General features: G+C 36.3%; 1 pseudogene; it reads right to left on the bottom strand.

Moving 5' to 3' along the window:
• LOC117926200 overlaps nt 1-20,279 on the bottom strand; it is a 29,442-nt pseudogene that overhangs the window by 917 nt on the left and 8,246 nt on the right.

The raw sequence follows: 20,279 nt of genomic DNA, 5'->3' as shown, positions 1-20,279 counted from the left end.
CTCAAGTTGATATGTCTACATTTTAAATGCAACACTATGCTGAAACCAAATTCCTTTTTCACATACAAAGAGAAACGCCAGATTTGATCTCTATTGTGATCTAAGCAACCTAAAATGGGAAAAATAAAGGGTGCATTAAGAAAGGCAAGCTCAGGTGTAAATTCAAGATAGAGACATGATATTGAATGAGCACTACGCTGCTAGAATAATAACATCCTTGACAAGGGGAAAATTTTGATATGGGCAAGGTTCTGTGCGATACTAGCTGATAAGAAATTCCAATCTCCATGGTACCAATTAATTCCATGTATCTGGAATATGAATGAGACTAATGCTATGTTTGGTTCCAAAAAAGAAAAAGAAAAAAAAATGCTAAGGAAAATGATTTTCTCATGTTTGGCTTTACCATTAAAAATACGAAAGAAAATCAAATATAATTAAAATTAATTAGAAATTTATGCATTTTCAAATTATTTTTATATACAAAAGTTAAAATAAGTAAAGTGGGTTTGAAGCAGTATACAAAAATAATTTATTGACTTTAAATCTATTTTTTTATTTTCCTTTACTTCTTTCCTTCTACTTTTCCTCTTTATTTTCTTTTTCTCACATTTTCCCTCAAATTTCTAAGAACCAAACATAGCCTAACAAAATATGTAGTGTGAAAGGCCAATATTACACAGAACTACAAATTGTTAGCAACAAGAATTATAGGCTGGTCTATCGTTTATTTCCACTTGTTACTTTTCTTTTTTTTAAAAAAGAAATTCTTAGTTAAGTATGAAATTTGGAGCATCATACTTTAACCACAATGATATACAATTCAAATTGGGTGGCCCTCATTAGATATTTAACCCATGATGAAATGTTTTTTGCTTGGAAAATAAATGTGATAGCTAGCTTATTACTGATTTACATAAGAGGGAAAATGCCATACCAATGCACGGTTCTCAGAAGAATTGCTTGTTGAGCAGAACTTTCTGTAGATGAAGCTTCACGTTTTCCAAGGCAGTAAAAGTTCAAATAATCCTGTGGGTGATGTGTATCAGAAAGGCCTGCTTTATTAATAGCCTGCCCAATAATCTGGTACATCATACTCATTGTTTGTCCCTGCAGTCATTCAAATTTGGTAGCTTTAAGGATCAAAATAAGTGCTTCTTATTTAAGTATTTTTTATACATATGTGCATGGCAAAGGTAGAAAATGGAAACAAAGAGAAAAATGTGCATTTGAATAAGTCCAGCTCAATGTTCAGAAGCCAAGGATCAGAGTCAAACCAACTTAGATCACCTCTATTTTCTTGATATTAGATTCATTTACTATTCTATCTTTTCTTTTATTTCCACTTGTCCTACAATCCTTTGTTCGGATAAACTCATTTTTCAAACATGTTGTTTCTTAACTGTCAACATTATGCGCCATAAGGCATAACTGTTCTTATAGCCCATCCTATCAAATTTTCCATTTAGTATGAAAGGTCTTCTATAATACATAATACTTCAGATGTGCTTCTTCGGTTCATTCATCCTGTACTAACTGGATGGAGAAATCCTCCTTGATCCTCCCCTCATTATGGATAATTGATCTGTGATAACAGAAACCATCACTTTTAGGTACTTCTGGCCATGAAAGTTTCACAACCATCTCATTCTTACTTGAAACCTTTAATTCTGAAGTATCTATCTAATAGTTCTAACCTAGAGTTAACTCCTTGATTTTCATCAATTAGAAATTTAAAACTATATATCAGCATACAACAAGCACGGTGATGCATCTCCCTGAATATGCCCAGTAAGTTACACGATAATCAATGCAAAAAAGTAAGAGTTCAATAGTTGGGATTTCACTTGTCTGCCCTCCAACAGTTGTCATACTTCTTACAGGCTCACAGATCCATAATCCATGACCTTGATCACATATGGCTCCTACCTCTCTCTTTTCTGCAACTCACTACATTAATTCCCTAGAAATCCTATTGCATGCATCCTCAATGTCAATTAGCACTATACGGAGATCTTTCTTATCGTTTAAACTTTCAATTAATTTTCCTAAGAAAATAGCTTCATGGTATATTTCCTTAGGGCAACACACCAAGTACACGCTTTGATTCTGCTCTTTCCTGTCTTAGAGTTTGCATAATATCACTCAAAGTTTCATAATATAACTTGTAATCTTATATCATGATAATTTGTGGAGCTTTATATTCAATTTTCTTTCCACATATATGCTACCGAAGTGCTTTTCATCCATTTGTCTTCATGCTTACGATCTTGTTAAACAAATTAGTCCTATACACTGCCAACCTCCAACAAAAATTCCCATGGTCTACTGCCTTCCATATTCTCTTCTTTCCCAGATTTTATACTTTCTATCTCCATTTGTCACTAAGACCTCCCAAGCCTAAACTAAAAATTCTATGATCTGCACTTCTAATGCACTTGGATGGTATGCACTCATCTTCCTACACATCTTTCATACCTACCTTCCATATAAATCATCATAGGCCACAAATTTACTTCAATTCTGATTTTTGTAGCCTTTTTTAAGATGATGACTAATTTTCTTAAGTTCCATCTTATCTGATGTTATATTCTTTCTTATGCATTTCTACTGCAAATCTTCCATTCTACCACTAACTTTCCAAAACCTCAGCAGTTTGCAACCTCTTGAAAGAACTATAACTGTCTATACCTTCCCTAAACCACGAAACTTCACCTTTATCTTCTGATTTTAGATTCCTTAATTACAGATTTTTATGAATTAAATGCTCTGGAGCTAACTTTATTCAGAAACTTCTCAACATTTATGTTCAGGTTCATCTCCAATCCCTCTGGATGAAGAAGATTTTTTTTCCAGAGGGTAAACAAGTTTAAGATCATTTAGAAGTTTGTCTCAAAAAACATAAATAAAATAAAAGGATGTTTTTCCTTGTTCTGTTGGAGCTGAGGCTTTTGTATCGACCTTTGCCTTTAGAGATTACTTTCTAACTTATGGACTAGGTGCAAGGCAATAATACATAGGTGACATATCCACCAAAATGGAAAATGAAAAACAAAGTAAAGTCATGCTCAGTTGGAGAAATATCCCACCTTAACCACATCTTGGAATGCTGGAGGAAGAAAATAACTACAACACATGAGAAAAAGGAAGTTTGTTTAACCTGCCAAAAAAGAATTTCCTGCACGGAAGCACTGGTTGGTACACCTTCTGGCCACATTGGTACCACTATATAGACACGGAAATGTTCATTTGCACTGATTTTGCTAGAAATTTTTAAGGCCAGTTCCATAGGAATTAAGTTATCTGCACCTGCTCACACAAATAGCATGTAGAATTACAAAACATGGAAGAACATGAACTCTTTAAAACCATAAATTACAAAAGAAAGATTTGAAGGAAATTTTGAATAAGCATCTACGGACTTTAGAGAGAATTTAAACCATATGCCTAGTTATTATAATCATGCAAACATAGAGAGAAGCACGGAAGAAAAAGAGAGAGAAAAAGCAAATATTATTTGCATGTGCTAAATGTTAAAAATTTGATAGTCAAACAGATAAAACAGCAACCCAAAAATCCCAACTTTTTGGAAAAGGAACCAGCCCAAATATATCTTCACACATGTTATAATCATGAAGATTTTCATGTATCTCTACTCGAACAATGTGGGAAGAAATTTGATCCAAAAGCTTAAAATGTTGGGTAATCGTCCATTGTGCATACCAGATTAATACCTTCCTAAAATGTAGCCTCATACCTACGTGGGGTGGATCACAGACCATGGATTGCAAATAAATGGCCCAACAATGCACACGAGGCTAAAACCCTTCTCACGTGCTGCCCCATACTCACATGTGAAGAGACAGAGCATAGATCTATGAATATAGATAAATGAATAGGGAACAACCAGACAAGAAACTTGAGTGACACATGAAATTGAGATCTCTACATAACCAGAGCTCTAATATCATGTTAAGATGCCAATTTGACCCAAAAATTTAAGTTGTTAGATAATGAGCCCATAATGCATATCAAACTAACATGAGCTATATTAACAAGTTGACAGATACTTGAATAATTATTTAGGGATTTCACTGTAAAATACATAACATCTTAAAATAAATATAAAGATGATAAATTCACCTTAATGTTATTTATGTGAGTTTTAAATCTGGTAGTACTGAATGTCTCAATTGTGCAGCAATTGTGATAGACAACAGGAATTAGCAGGATGATGACAAGACTGGCAATCTATCACTTCACTTACCTGCATTTTTGTATGATGGCCAGTGATATGCGGATCCAAGAAAATACTGGTTCTCTATGTATATGAAGTGTTGTGCCGATCTTATTGCTTTCACATAAGCAGCATGTATGCTCCTATCTATTTTCAGATTCTTCCCACAAACAAGATTCTGCAAGCAAAGGGGCAGATAAAGGAGCAATTTTACTAAAGTATAAAGCCAACTAACATAAACCTGATTGAAACTAATTCAGTGGATACAGAACTCACAGAATTAACAAGGATTGCACATAAGCGTAGTCCTAACCTGTGCCTCAGCATCCTGAACAAGCTTTGGAATCCCCTCACAGATCCTGAATCAATTGACCGAAATACCTAGCACAAGAGAATAGCCACCATCAGAATATGTAATCCTTTTTTTTTTTTTTTTCCTTTTCCAAAGAGACAATACAAGTAAGTAATTGATCTTCAAAATAACCTATTTTTCCCTACCTGCACATGCCAAGTCTCTGGATCTTCTTCAGTGGTAACGCGTACAGCATGATCACCAGTGGGACCTGAGGAGGGAGTGATTATCATGAAATGCGGTCTAGCCTTATCAAAGCATCTTCATGCCAATGTGTGACCTTTTTGAGCCTGAAATCACGCCATTTTGCTGCTTTTCTCCATCTTTGTTCAAAATTTGTCATTATATCGTATGCAGCAGGACCCTCAACTTTACAGTGTAAATCATGCCATGGTTGCCTCGGGCCACGGGCACGAGACTGTACATATTACCAGGAACACAACTGTCAAAACAATGTATTTGGAATATAATTTCCTTTAATCTGTGTTCTGAAAACTTTTTTCATCAGGAAGAAAACTAAGATCATATGTCAAGCAAAAGTAACATTTGGAGGGATACACGATGAATGGAAATCAGTAGCAGCAAAAGATATATCAGTAACATATTAAACATTGCAATCCCTTTGTTTCTATAAAACAGAAAGGGAAGCCTATGAAATGAAAGCATAAATGCTGATCCAAAAGTCTACTGTTAATAGGCTCAGTCATTAGTTGGAAATAAGTGATGGCATACAATTCATGCCATGCATCCGTACACTGTCATTCACTGATTATCCAAATTAAATAACTAGTTGAAACTCATCAGTTGGTGTGACTTCAAAGGAATCAACTAAACTGAATTCAATCAGGATTCCATTTAACTGGGGAAGTCTTGATCTATTTACTATGTTTTCACTTAAAAACTCATAAATGCTTCTAGAATTTACGTTACAACTTCTGAATATGAATTACAATTATTATAAGTGTTGTATGTAGGTTTTTTTACAGTTCCAAAACTACAATACAATAAACACTAATAGGGGTCAAGTGTTTTAATTAAACACCTTTCTTTTCAGTTCTTTTTATCATGCCCTTCTGTAAAATTATAGGAAGATTTAATTTAATGATTTGTCAGCAATGTTAAGGGCTAAGATTGAGGATATCTACAGCTAACAAATCATCCTTTCTTATCCCATGATTTTATGGGATTTGGTAATCTGTTACCAAATCCATTTCTGTTTTAGGTAGTTTGACTTTTTTTTTATAAGTTGTAAATATCCCTAAAATAGATGAGTATTATCATCTATATGTAAAGGGAATGTAATCAGTATAATGCATGGTGGAATGTTGAGTTTTTCCTTCCACATCGATATGGTATCAGAGCATTCTCTGAACCCTAATTCCCTCATATGACCAAATACGGCAAACATAATTCAACTACTACTGTTTCCCAAATCACCTCCAATCAGGAAGCCATGGCTTCCAGCAATAATAGTGCAGATAGTAACCTCATGCCCATTACAGGACACAAACTGAATGGGAACAACTATCTCCAATGGTCCCATTCCGTAATGATGTTCATATGCGGAAAGGGCAAAGACAATTATCTCAATGGAGTTGCTGCCAAACCAAACAAGACAGATGAAAAGTTCAAAGTCTGGAATGCTGAAAATAATATGGTCATGTCATGGCTCATTAATTCCATGACAAATGACATTGGAGAAAATTTTCTTCTCTATGGAACAGCAAAGGAGATTTGGGACGCTGCCAAGGAAACGTATTCCAACAATGAGAATACATTGGAATTGTTCGAGGTGGAGAGTGTTCTCCATAACTTCTGCCAAGGAGAGTTAACGGTGACTCAGTATTTCAACACACTCAATCGCTACTGGCAGCAGCTGGACCTGTTCGAGGAGCACAATTGGAGCTGTCCGGGTGATGGAATCAGGTATAAACAGATTATTGAACGGAAAAGAATATACAAATTTCTGATTGGATTAAATAAGAATCTCGATGAAGTACGAGGAAGAATCTTAGGATCCAAACCACTACTAAATATCCGGGAAGCATTTTCAGAAGTTCGGAGAGAGGAAAGTCGAAAGAAGATCATGATGGGCTCTCAAGATTCTGTGACAAATCCTGAGAGCTCAGCCCTTGCAGTTAGAGGAAATCCATTTAACAACAATGATCACAAACCGAAGAAAGGGCGACCATGGTGTGATCATTGCCGACGTCCTGGTCACACCAAGGACACCTGCTGGAAGATTCACGGCAAACCTGCAGATTGGAAGCCTTCCCAGTTTGCCAATGACAAAGAAGGACGGGGCAACCTCGTCTCCATGGATGAAAAACCATCACCCGAACCCACTCCCTTCAGCAAAGAACAGATAGAAGTCCTACAGAAATTGTTCAGCCAATCCTTGCCTACAGCTGTCCCCACTGTGGTTGGTACTGGTTCCTTGGCACAAAAAGGTAATTTTTTGAGTGCTCTAAATGTTAAAAAGGAGAAGTTAAGTCCATGGATTATAGACTCGGGAGCATCTGATCATATGACTGGAGATGAGAAGCTTTTTTCTACTTACAATCCATGCTATAAAAATTTAACTGTGAGAATAGCTGATGGTTCACTCTCAAAGGTGGCTGGTACAAGTTCTGTTAGAGTTTCAAAGAACATCACCCTTGATTTAGTTCTCCTTGTGCCAAAATTAAATTGCAATTTACTATCCATTAGTAAACTCACTCGGGATCTCAACTGTGTTACTAAGTTTGGCTCAAATCTGTGTGAATTTCAGGTCTTGGACTCAGGGAAGACGATTGGCAGTGCTAAGATGTGTTCAGGGCTCTATCTTCTAGAGGTTAATGATCCTCCTCAAGGATCAACTCATCATTCTGATTGTTCAGTGTCCAGTAGTCCTATTTCTTTGTCTGTGAGTCAGTCTAATAATGATAGTGCAGTTATGTTGTGGCACTATAGGTTAGGTCATCCAAATTTCTTGTATCTTGAGAAGTTGTTTCCTTCATTATTCCATAATAAAAATCCAAATGAGTTTCAATGTGAGATTTGTCAATTTTCTAAACATATTCGTAATTCTTATCCTAACCGATCCTACAAAGCATCTTAACCTTTTTCCATGATTCATAGTGATGTATGGGGTCCTTCTAGGATAAAAAAATGTTACTGGTTCTCGCTGGTTCATTTCATTTATTGATGATCACACTAGACTCACATGGGTATTCCTCATGAAAGAAAAATCAGAGGCAAACCAGATTTTCAAAACCTTCAACACCATGATCCAAACACAATTCCAAGCAAAAATCCAAATTCTGAAAACTGACAATGCCAAAGAGTATTTCAACTCCATTCTTAATGATTATCTCTTGAGTCAGGGTATAGTTCACCAAAGTTCCTGTGTCAACACTCCTCAACAAAATGGTATTGTCGAAAGAAAAAACCGACATCTTCTTGATGTTGCTCGTTCCTTAATGTTCTCTACCCATGTACCAAAATTTTTCTGGGGTGAAGCCATCCTCACTGCTGCCTATCTCATAAATAGGATGCCATCTCGTATTCTCGACTTTCAGACTCCTTGTCAAATTCTTCTTCAGTCCTTTCCCAATACTCGTTTAATCTCAACAATCCCATTCAAAGTTTTCGGGTGCTCAGCTTTTGTCCATGTCCATCAACAACACAGGGACAAACTTGATCCTAGAGCTCTTAAATGTATTTTCCTTGGGTACTCTCCAACTCAAAAAGGATATAAGTGCTACTCACTTGTCACTAAACAGTTCTATCACTCCATGGATGTCACCTTCTTTGAGCAACAATCTTATTTCTCCAAATCTGATATTCAGGGGGAGACTAACTTTATCCAGGAATACTAGCTTTGGGATATTGAAGAATCATCTCATTTCTCTCCTAATTCTGACCAACCCTACCCATCACTAAATCATGAATCCATTCCTCCTCAAAATCTCTTCCTTGAGTCTCCTTACTTCCTAGAATCTCCTTCTCAAGATCAAACCAACAATCCGCCTACTAATCCACCTCCTCAAAATCTGGACACTATTCAATCAACAAAGAATGATGAGTTGATTACCTACTCAAGAAGGAGACAAAACCAAAAGGAGATGGAACAACAAGCATCTCTTGAGCCAACCCAAGAGTCTGACCCAAGTTCTAGATCAAGTGAAGATCCATCAGGTAACTATAATCCCGAAACTAATGATGATAGTGACTTTCCTATTGCTGTGAGAAAAGGTGTAAGATCATGCACAAAACACCCTATATACACATTTGTGTCATATGAAGGACTATCACCGAAGTTCAAAACATTTGTTGCCAACCTCGACAACATCCAGTTCCTAATAATATACAAGAAGCTCTCGGCTCACCTGAGTGGAAATCAGCTGTGTATGAAGAAATTCATGCACTTGAAAAAAAATGGAACCTGGGAAATCTCAGAATTACCAGCTGGAAAACGCCCAGTGGGCTGCAAATGGATCTTCACAGTCAAATATAATGAAGATGGGAGTGTTAATCGATTCAAGGCATGGCTGGTTGCAAAGGGATTCACCCAATCATACGGAATCGACTATGAGGAGACATTTGCCCCTGTCGCCAAGTTAAACACAGTTCGGGTTCTACTATCTTTGGCTGCAAACCTTGACTGGCCTCTCCACCAACTAGATGTCAAGAATGCATTCCTAAATGGGGACCTAGCTGAAGAAGTTTACATGGAAATTCCTCCAGGATTTGAGACACAAACTACACACAACAAAGTTTGTAAACTTCGGAGATTTCTATATGGGCTCAAGCAATGTCCAAGAGCCTGGTTTGAAAGATTCACAAAGGTAGTTAAGAAACATGGCTACTCCCAATGTCAGACGGACCATACTCTATTTGTTAAACACTCTCCTACAGGAAAGCTTGCTGTCCTCATTGTATATGTGGATGACATAATTCTAACGGGAGATTATGAAGAGGAAATCCGCACCATCAAAAGTTTTCTAGCTGCAGAATTTGAGATCAAGGACCTTGGGAATCTCAAATACTTCCTAGGTATGGAGATTGCAAGGTCAAGAAAGGGAATCTCTGTCTCACAAAGAAAATATGTCCTGGATCTCTTAAAAGAGACTGGAATGCTTGGGTGTAAGCAGCAAATACTCCTATGGATCCAACAACCAAACTAGGAGCTAAGGAAAATTGTGCACCCGTAGATAAAGGGAGATACCAAAGATTAGTAGGTAAACTAATATACCTATCTCACACACGACCAGATATTGGTTTTTCTGTCAGCATGGTAAGTCAATTCATGAATAATCCAAATGAAGAACACATGGAGGCTGTGTATAGAATCTTGAGATACCTGAAACTAACACCAGGTAAAGGATTATTTTTTGAGAAGAACCAAAGAAGAGATATTGAAGTGTTCAGCGATGCAGATTGGGCAGGATCAGTACAAGACCGAAAATCAACTTCAGGGTACTGCACATATGTGTGGGGCAATCTGGTCACATGGAGAAGTAAGAAGCAATCAGTGGTGTCAAGGAGAAGTGCAGAAGCTGAATTCCGGGCAATGGCACACGCATTTGTGAGGGAATATGGTTAAGAAGGGTGTTACAGGAATTAAAGATTTCAGATGAAGAACCTATGAAAATGTTCTGTGATAATCAGTCAGCAATCAGCATTGCAAAAAATCCAGTACATCATGATAGAACAAAACATGTGGAAATTGATCGACATTTCATAAAGGAGAAGATAGAGGAAGGAATAATCAAGATGTTGTACGTGCCTACAAGCCTTCAAACAGCTGACATTCTTACCAAGGCTCTATCGAGAAAGGTGTTTGATGATCTGAGTTCCAAGCTGGGATTAATAAATATTTACCGCCCAGCTTGAGGGGGAGTGTAAAATTATAGGAAGATTTAATTTAATGATTTGTCAGCAATGTTAAGGGCTAAGATTGAGGATATCTACAGCTAACAAATCATCCTTTCTTATACCATGATTTTATGGGATTTGGTAATCTGTTACCAAATCCATTTCTGTTTTAGGTAGTTTTGACTTTTTTTTTTTTATAAGTTGTAAATATCCCTAAAATAGATGAGTATTATCATCTATATGTAAAGGGGAATGTAATCAGTATAATGCATGGTGGAATGTTGAGTTTTTCCTTCCACATCGATACCTTCCTTTCTCTCTATAATTTCTAGGTTTCAATCTGCAGTTCTGTATCACATAGCATCAAGGTTACCTGAACTTCTAATGATCACCATAATGTGAGTATTTTTTTATGAGACGCTATAATGTGAGTATGGCTAGAACATTCTTGGGAATGATGGCTGCTATATCATTAATGCTATCTCTTTCTCATTTAAAGAAGGCCAATATCTCACTGTACTTTTTCTCAATTGAACCTTGTTTAATCGTCCTCATAATATGTTTGCTTTACTGAAGCTTTGAGTTCTGACCACTGTGAAGTTTCTTCTTGTGCAGTTACATGTGATTTTTTAGGTTTTTTTATCTGGTGAGGAGCATTATATGTATTGGGATCCTAATTTCTATTATCATATCACATGCAATAAAGTCAAAACTCATCAGAGAATGAGATTCCCTTATTTTCTTCCAATAGAATTCATTTGGCAATGATATATTGCAAATAGTAAGGAAGAGATGTCTTCATTTCTGTTCCTTCATAACACCTACAACTTTTAGTGAAGACCCAAGGCATCGAAGAGAAAACCTCATACTGTCCATTTATTCAATAGGCATAACAACAATAGCCTTTTACTTAGGGTTTTTCCCTTTTTATACTTTTGATATTCCTATTACTCTGAGCAAAGGCACTTCTTCCTAAACTCAGCAGCCTATTGCCAATGATGCATTTGTTATCAATCTAACTTTATCAGTATTTGGCTCCTTCTCTGTTTTTAATATATCCTATTGGAAAGCAGAGAATATTTCTTCTAAAAATCATGGGATTGAATTGAAAATCAAATCAGATTTGTATATTTATAGTAAGGAAAGTTAGAGCAATTGTAGGAATTTGTTTTTATTTCCTTAGCCTATTTCCTTTATTTGTTGTTATTTCCTTAGCATATTTCCTTTTTTCCTTCACTGTATAGCTTATATAAATGGGTTGTAAATCAATGAAATCAGTGTGGATGAATTATTCAAAATCCTAATTCCAGCTTTCAGGTTTTGTGGTATCAAAGCCAGAGATTTTTCTGGCAAACTCTTCTTCTTCTCGACCTCCATTGCCATTTCTCTATTGAAGTTTTTTCTGGCCTTTATTGCCAATTCATTTTTTCCTTCCATTGATAATGTCAGAGATCTCAAATAACTCCACGTCTAGTCCCTATTCAAATCCACCCAAAATTGCTACCAGTTTTGAAAATCCCACACTTCAAATTACAACAGAAAAATAAAGAGAATTTTTTCTCATGGTCCCAATCTGCCAAGCATTTTCTAAAAAGTAGAAGGAAGATGAAATATGTGCTTGGAACTGTCAAAGAGCCCAAAGACTTGGATCTTGAATTTGAGATATGGGATGCAGAAAATTCAATGGTCATGTCATGGTTGCTGAACTCTATTCAACCAGAGATTGGGGAACCCTTTGTTTAACTCTCGACAACTAAGAATGTGTAGGATGCTGAGTCTCAGACTTATTCAAAGAAGGGGAATGTAGCCCACATCTACAAGTTGAAGACAACTAATCATAATACAAAACAACATGATCACTCTGTGACAGTTTACTACAACAACCTGATGGTATTGTGGTAGGAACTAGATCTCCTTCGACATTTTGAAATGGTAACTTCCGAAGATGCAGCAACCTTGGCAAAAATTCTGGAATGTGACAAGAGTGTTTGATTTTTTAGCTGGCCTGAAACCAAAATTGGATGAGGTAAGGGGTAGATTCCTTGGTTAAGAACCTATTCTATGAATGTCAAGGAAGGTCGAAGGAGTGTTGATGGGTCCAATCTCCCAAGAAGTCTCAGCTTTGAAAATTGAACAAGATGGAGGCTCCAGAATAATTTTAATTCCTCTAAATCTTGGAAACAAAAGAAATCTGGAGAAAAGGATGACCGTTGGTATGAATACTGCCAAAAGCCAAGGCATACAAGAGAGACTTGCTAGAAATTGGATGGGAAACCAACTCTAGGTGAAAAGAAAGCAAGGTACCCTTCAAGAAAGCTTTCCAAGGGATTGTTGCAAATGATCTTGAACTTGAAACAACCTCTCGATCATCAGACAAAAGTCCCTTCAGTAAGGATCAACTAGAACTATTGTACAAGATACTAGGTCAATCTAGATCTCCATCCAACCCTTCATCTTATTTTGCCAAGTCGGGTAATATTGATTATGCATTACACGCATTTGAAAATATTTCTTCTAAACCCTGGATCATTGATTCAGGAGCCTCTAATCATATGACGAATGAATCAAACAATTTCTTGTCTTATAGTCCATACTCAAATAATGGTAAGGTTTTTGTTGCCAATGGTTCATTTATCCCTATTAGTGGAGAAGGTTTTGTTTCAATTTCTCTATCAATTACTCTTGATTCAATTCTTCATGTTCCAAACATTGCTCGTAATCTTTTGTCAATTAGTAAAATCAAAAAAATCTCTCAAATAGATGGACTAGGGTTTTCATTTTTAGGGTGTAAAGAGAGGAACAAGGAATAAAGTTTATAGTAGAGAAAAATAAAATTTAAAAAAAAATGGAGAGAAAGAAAATATGACGAAGAAGAGATGGAAATCTTAGAGTCTCACTAAGGCCTTCTAGGAGTCTCACCTAGAAAAAAATCAATGGAATCTCACCATTGAGGATTGTAACACTTGCAATAAATAAAATAAATAAAACAGTCATATTATTAATATCAATCAATTCAATATTTGATTTACATCAATTAGCCTTATTTATAGATTTCTCTAAGAAATCCAAAGTCTACTAAGATTCTAATAACTCATTATGACTTTAATTCTAATTGTCTTATGACCTAATTAGCTAAACCTAATTTGACTCCAAATACTAATCCTACTTTAATTCCAACTAATACTAATTCTAATTTAATTTCAACTATTATTAATCCTACTTAAAGTTTATTTATACTTTTTCTTTCCTTTTTTTGTTGATAAGTAAAAGAGAAGAAGTTGTATTCAAAAGAGACACTAAAATAGCGACTCAAAAAAATATAGAATAGGTGCACCCCCCCTCCCTGCCTGGGACAAAAAACTGTTGACAAAAGTGGAGGGGCCACAAAAACCACCCTCATCATGATCCTACCCAATCAATGAAACCAACCAAAGTTGAAGGACCATCTTTTATGAACAATTTCGTCTCCGACCAAAGAAAATAAATAAAAGAATTCTTAAGTCTTTGAATGGACAACACATCATCTTTAAACGCAATTTTGTTTCTTGCCTTCTAACTGTCCAAAAAATACATAAAGGGTCTGCTCTCCAAACTTCCCTTCTCCTTTTTCCCACAAAGGACCCGTCCCAACCCAAGGGTGTTGCCTTAATGGAGGCTGGCAGCACCCACTGCACCCCAAAGAGAGTGAAAAACAACACCCAAAGAGTCCTTGTCTTGGCACAGTGGAGAAGGATATGATCTATCGATTCCTCATGCATTTGGCAAAGGTAGCATCTATTTGTTAAAGGTCGTCCTCTTTTCTAAAATTGTTCCAAAGTAAGAGCCTTCCCCCAAGTTGCTTCCCACCTAAAAAAAACTCACTTTGGGCTGCACATAGGATTTCCAAATGACATTCGATGGGAAAAAGATCGAAGGACCTGATTCTAGGGCTTTGTAAAGAGACTTAATAGAGAACTTCCCACATTTAGTCTCTATCCAAAGCACCCTATCTTCCATATTCCGCGGAACACTCTTCCCATTGAGGCCCAATAAAAATCTATGAACCTCATCCGTCTCCTAATCATTGAAGGGTCTAGAGAAATACGGGTTCCAACACCCCCCCTCCCTTAGTGAAACTCCACTCATCTTTTACCTAGGCATCCTTGGACATAGCTATAGCAAATAAAGTAGGAAAAGCAACAAAAAAAAGTGAATCTTCACACCATTTATCCTTCCAAAATCTCACTCTCTGCCGATTGCCCACCACAAAGGAGAGTCTACTACTTACAACATGCCACTCCTTCCTAATTGTTTTCCACCGTACCCATCCCTCACTTCCTTGGAGCACCAACCCCCGTGCTCCTCCCCATACTTTCCCCTAATCACTTGATTTCACAAGGCCCCTTTCTCATTTGCAAACCTCCAACTCCATTTGCACAAAAGCGCCTTATTAAGAGAAGAAAGACACTTCACCCCTAAACCCCCTTTTCTTTTGTCTAAGCAAACAAGTGCCCATCTTACATGAGGAGGTTTCCTCTCAAGAGCCCCACCTTCCCACAAAAAATCCCTCTAAATCTGCTCCAACTTCAATCTAACTGTCCAAGGTAAAGTAAACACAAACATGAAATAAATGGGCAAGCTAGCCAAAGTACTCCGAATCAAGGTGAGCCTGCCTTATTTGGAGGTGTATTGTCTTTTCCACATTGTCAATCTCTTTCGAAACCTCTCCTCCAGTCCATCCCAAGCAACCACAAACTTAAAAGGACCTCCCAAAGGCAATCCCAAATAAGAGGAGGGGAGACTCCCGACCTTACAACTAAGTTTTGCAGCCAAAGCATCCACGTTTTCCACACATCCCACTAGGATTAACTCACTTTTATCAAATTAATTCTCAGTCATACCTTTTCTTTCCTTTCTTGAATATACTTTAAAAGACTTTCCCCCATCAATTCCCCCTGGCTTGAAAGAACTCGACTCCAATGAGTTAGATGTTTGATTCAATGCATAAAGGTCAAGGTTAAGCTTCTAAAAATCTATTATTGTAATCTATATATTTTTAGAGTGTGGTTTGCCTCGCCATTTCATAAAAAAAATTTGGTATCCACCTCGTTGAGTGGACAACAGGTAAATATTGGACTAGAATGCAATTCTAAAGGAAGCTCTAGCAAATATGCATTCTCACCCAACCATTTAGTATCCAAAATGGACACGTTTTCTTAGTTTGAAGTTTTTTATATGTGCTTGAATGAAATCTTTTTGGATACAGAGAAACCATTACTAGGTTTCCTTGAAACCGAATATATCTTTGGTGTGCATCTGCTGCTTCTTTATAGTTTTCATTACTTATTTTGATTTTTTCTCATACCTTTTCATGTATATCTCGTATATGACATGCAAATGCATCACCATTTTAGCTGGTGTGGACAGAAGTAGGTAATGGAATAAGATCAACTTGCTTAGGTTTCAGTCCATATGCCACTTCAAAAGGTGAGTACTCAATAGTGTGATTAATGGAGTTGTTGAAAGCAAACTTAGCTTATGGCAAGACATTATCCCGATTTCTCAACTGATCTCTCACAATGCATCTCAAAAGATTACCAAGGCTTCAATTGACAACTTTTGTTTGCCTATCAGCTTGAGGATGAAAAGAACTTGACATTTTTAATTGACTACCTAGCTTAGCCTACAAGGCTTTTCAAAAATAACTCAAAAACTTGACATCGTGATCAAAAACAATGGATTGTGGTAATCCATGCAAGTGAACTACTTTAAAGAACAAGGTAACAACATAAGAAGCATCGGAATCCTTCTTACATGGGATAAAATATGTCATTTTGGAAAATCTATCAACCACAACAAATATAAAATCAAAGCCTATTGTGTACTTGGCAATCCAAGTACAAATTCCATGCCCAAGTCTTCTCAAGGTTTGGTTGGAATTGGTAATGGTGTATATAACCCTATATTTGCATTGAAATAACCTTCTAAACATCCTTCTTCAAACTAGGCTAAAAGAAGAGATCTTCCACCAAAGCGATGGTCTTATCTCATCCAAAATGTCCACCCATTCCACCTCCATGAAGTTCCCATATGACATGATCACATAGGGAAGTCCTTAGTAAGCATAAACAATCTTTATAGAACAAGTACCCCTCTAAAATCTGGAAATCAACTTGTGTTGCTTTTGAACCACTTAAAGAGGGGAATAAATATCTCCAAAATCAGCATCATTATAATAGCAATGCTTTAATTCTTCAAATCCAATGGTAGTGACTAACATGTTTACTAAGAGAAGAGCCTTCCTACTAAGGCATCAACTACTTTATTTTCAACTCCCGCACAATGCTTTAAATTGAAGGTGCATGGTTGAAGAAAACTACTCCAGCATGTAAAGAGTTAAGCTTCTTTTGAGAATTAAGCTATCGCAAGACTTCATGATCCGAATACAAAACAAAACCCTTGTAATTGAGATAATGCTACCAATACCTAATTACTTGCACCACCGCATAGAATTTTAAATTATATGTGAAGCATTTTTTCTTTACCCCATTGAGTATCTCACTAAAGAAAGCCATAGGATGTCCTTGGCTAACAACTGCTCCAATTCTCTCATGGGAAGCATCACAAGCAATCTCAAATACTTTCTCAAAGTCTGGTGGACCTAGAATAGGAGGGTTCACCATCTTGGATAGAATTTCTTCAAATGCCTTGTTGGCTGCCTTGATCCAAATAAATGGCCCAAATTTCATGCATATAGTAATCGGGGACATAATAGAGCTGAAATTTCAAAAAATCATCAATAGAATGTAGCCATTCCATGGAAGCTTCGCACCTCATAGATATTTGTCGATATTCGTTGATCAACAATAGCTTTGATCTTCTTCAGATCTATTTGAACACCCTTAGAAGACACAACAAAGCCTAGAAATATAACACTAAGGCTCATGAAAGTACATTTTTTCAAATTAATATAAAATTTTTCAGCCCCAAGAATTGCATCACTTACCTTAAATGTTCTTCATGATCTTCATAGGATTGAGTATAGATAAGAATATCATCAAAATAAACAACAACAAACTGTCCAATACAAGGCTTCAATACCTATGTCATGACCAACATGAATGTACTTGAGGCATTAGTTAATCCAAACAACATGACTAACCACTCATACAATCGATCCTTAGTTTTGAAAGATGTCTTCCATTCATCTTTTGGTCTAATACATATTTGACGATATCCACTTCTTAGATCAATCTTTGAGATTAATGATCCAACTATCATATCTAGCATGTCATCAAGTCTTGGAATTGGAAATCAATACTTGATTGTGATTTTATTGATTGCACGACTATCCACACACATCTGCCACGACCCATCCTTCTTTGTTGTTAGTAGAGTAGGAACTCCACAAGGACTCAAGCTTTCTCGAATAAAGCCTTTAGTAAGTAATTCATCAACTTGCCTCTTCAATTCAGCATGTTCTGCTGTAATGGTGCATCAGGAATCAAATAAATGGCATGTTGTACATTACGCATAGGAAGTAGTCGATTAGGTAACTTTACAAGCCACAAGTAAAAAAAGTTATCAGGGATATTATGCACATTTGTTGGATATTCCTTATCTTGTTCTTTAAATTCATTCACTTCCTAGGCCATTAAAGCAAAAATAACTTTAGTTTTTATGCTCTCCATTTCAAATTGACACAGTAGTACCTTTTTTTGGTTGTCTCCTTTGACTTTTTAATTAGAGGAACTTCTTTCATTAGACAAAGGATCTTCGTACACCCATTATATGAGAGTATATGCATTTTCGTAGCATCATGTTGAACTCTTCTATAAAAAAACCAAGGTCTTCCAAGTAAAATACGACTTACTTTTATTGGTAAGACCCCATAGCATATAAACTCTTCAAAGTCCTTATAAAAAAGGAATATGACCAAGCAACAAAAACTTACTAGAATAGAGGTGTCATTAACCCATGCTATTCGGAATGGATTTGGATGTCTTCTATTTTAAGGTTTAACTTCTCAACGGCCTTTTATGAAGCTATGTTCAAACTGTTACCTCTATTAATGATCATGCTACATAACCTCCCTTGGCAAGAAATATGTGTCTAGAAAATGCTAGTACGCTACCATTCTCCTTTTCCTTTTACCTTTAGGACAATTAATAAAGGTTGCATTACAAGACTATGGCCTTCTATCATACCATCATAGTAATCACATTGTTCACTAAGTTCATCTACATTGCAGGTCTCTTCTTCTTTGGGTAACTCTCTACTTTAGATTTTGTTCTTCAACAGGAAAATGTAAACCTTTGCTTGGGCACACAACAACATAATGACCATGTCCACCACACTTAAAACATAAAGGAGTCACATCTACTTTTCTATCCCCAATACTCATTGAAGTTTTACCCCTATTACGTCTTTATTAGCCACATTCAAAGTCTATTGATTGTTGCCCCCACCATTTACATGATTAGAAGTTTTGAAGCTTGATGTGCTTAAAGGTTTGATTGTTGTCTGGCTAGAGAAAGAGCTCCCAATTTATGAACTTGGACATATAGAAACCCAAAACTTGAGGATTTCTTCAACTTGAGGGCTAGTTGATAAACATCGTCTACAATATAAGTGTGTGCAGCTATCATCTCAAATTGAATCTCCATTAGAAATCCAGCTTTATAATGGGTTGCAAGTTGAGCATCACTTTCCCACACTTAATTTTGAATGCTCAATTCACGGAATTCTTCAACAGACTTAGTACCTTGTTTAAGGAAAACAATTTTGTGTACATGAGTTGTTCATAATCAGTTGGGAGAAAGTGTTTTTTCATCTTCAACTTCATCTAATCCCATGTGTCTATTGGTGGTTGTCTAGTTCTATGAAGTTGATTCTCAATATTATGCTACCATAGACATACTGCTCTTTTCAACTTTGCCTTCACAAAATGAACTTTTCTATTTTCGGGCATTTCATGCCAATCAAAGTAATCTTCCATCGATATAATCTAATCAAGAAAAGTTGTTGGATTTAATTTTTCATAAAATTCAGCAACTTCAAGGCGTACCTTTTTTGTCACATCATCATCTTGCTCAAAGAGTTTGCCTCTTCTTTGATTCCCCATCATAAAATTGTCTTGTTCTTCGTGTGATCTACTTGGGGATTGTCTAAATTGATGGTTGTAATCTCATCTTCAATTGGTCGTTTCTCTTGACTCTTTTCTAACAACTTCATGATCTCATCAAGTTGGCTATTTAGTTGTATTATAGCATCTAGATAAGATTGTTGTAGTTGAAATTTCCTCTAAGTGTATTGTAGCGGCATCTTGATTATTAGAAGTGTTTTTTGGAATTCATGCTTGCATAAGTTACACCTTTAAGCCAAGAACCTGGCTCTAATAAGTTTTGTAGGACAACCCTATGATGGCTGCCTACACTCAGATAGATGGGCTAGGATTTTTATTTTTAGGTGTGAAGAGAGGAACAAGGAATAAAGTTTATGGTAGAGAAAAATAAAATTAAAAAAATAGAGGGAAAAAATATACAATTTTGAAGAGATGGAAACCCTAAAATCTCACTAAGGCCTTATAGGAGTCTCACCTAGAAGAAAATCAATGGAGTTTCACCATTAAGGATTGCAACACTTGCAATAAAAAATGTAATATTATCAACACCAATCAATAAGTTGTAAATCAATGAAATCAGTGTGAAGTATTATGGATTAAAAATCTTCTCAAGGAGCTACGATTAGAACCTAAAGGACCCAACAACCATCCATTGTGACAATAAGGATGCTATCAGTATTGCTCACAACCCGGTCTAACATGATAGGACTATGCATATGGAGGTGGAT

Source organism: Vitis riparia, chromosome 12, assembly GCF_004353265.1.
Source record: "Vitis riparia cultivar Riparia Gloire de Montpellier isolate 1030 chromosome 12, EGFV_Vit.rip_1.0, whole genome shotgun sequence".
In the NCBI taxonomy this organism is placed as follows: domain Eukaryota; kingdom Viridiplantae; phylum Streptophyta; class Magnoliopsida; order Vitales; family Vitaceae; genus Vitis; species Vitis riparia.
This window is presented reverse-complemented; position numbering and strand designations above follow the sequence as displayed.